Source organism: Egretta garzetta, unplaced genomic scaffold, assembly GCF_000687185.1.
Source record: "Egretta garzetta isolate BGI_Z169 unplaced genomic scaffold, ASM68718v1 scaffold225, whole genome shotgun sequence".
NCBI lineage: Eukaryota > Metazoa > Chordata > Aves > Pelecaniformes > Ardeidae > Egretta > Egretta garzetta.
In genome coordinates, this window is record NW_009259684.1 from 195,096 (window position 1) to 195,461 (window position 366).

Consider the following 366-nt stretch of genomic DNA (forward strand, 5'->3'; position numbering starts at 1 on the left):
GGGGGTGGTTGTAGCTTTGGATGCTTTCAGAGCATCTTGTCGCCGTGTCGCGAGGCTGAGCTGCCTCTGCCGAGGGTGACTTGGGGCTGTGCAGTGTCCTGGGGACCAGGGCAGGGTTGTAAATCCGGGGAGGGGGCGGGAAAGGGAGCAAATCCACCCAAGTTTTACTGAACTGAGCTCCCAGTCGCCCCCCCCGGCAATGGGGGTGAAGGCTGGAGTCTGGGGAAGGTAGAAATGAGGGTGAGTTACGGTGCGATGGCAGAAATACTGGGCTGGATTTCAATCCCACCCTCCCCCCAAAACCCAAATCAATCCTTCCCTTTCTCCTTCACCCACCGAGGGGCACTTGCATCCCCCGAGAAAAAA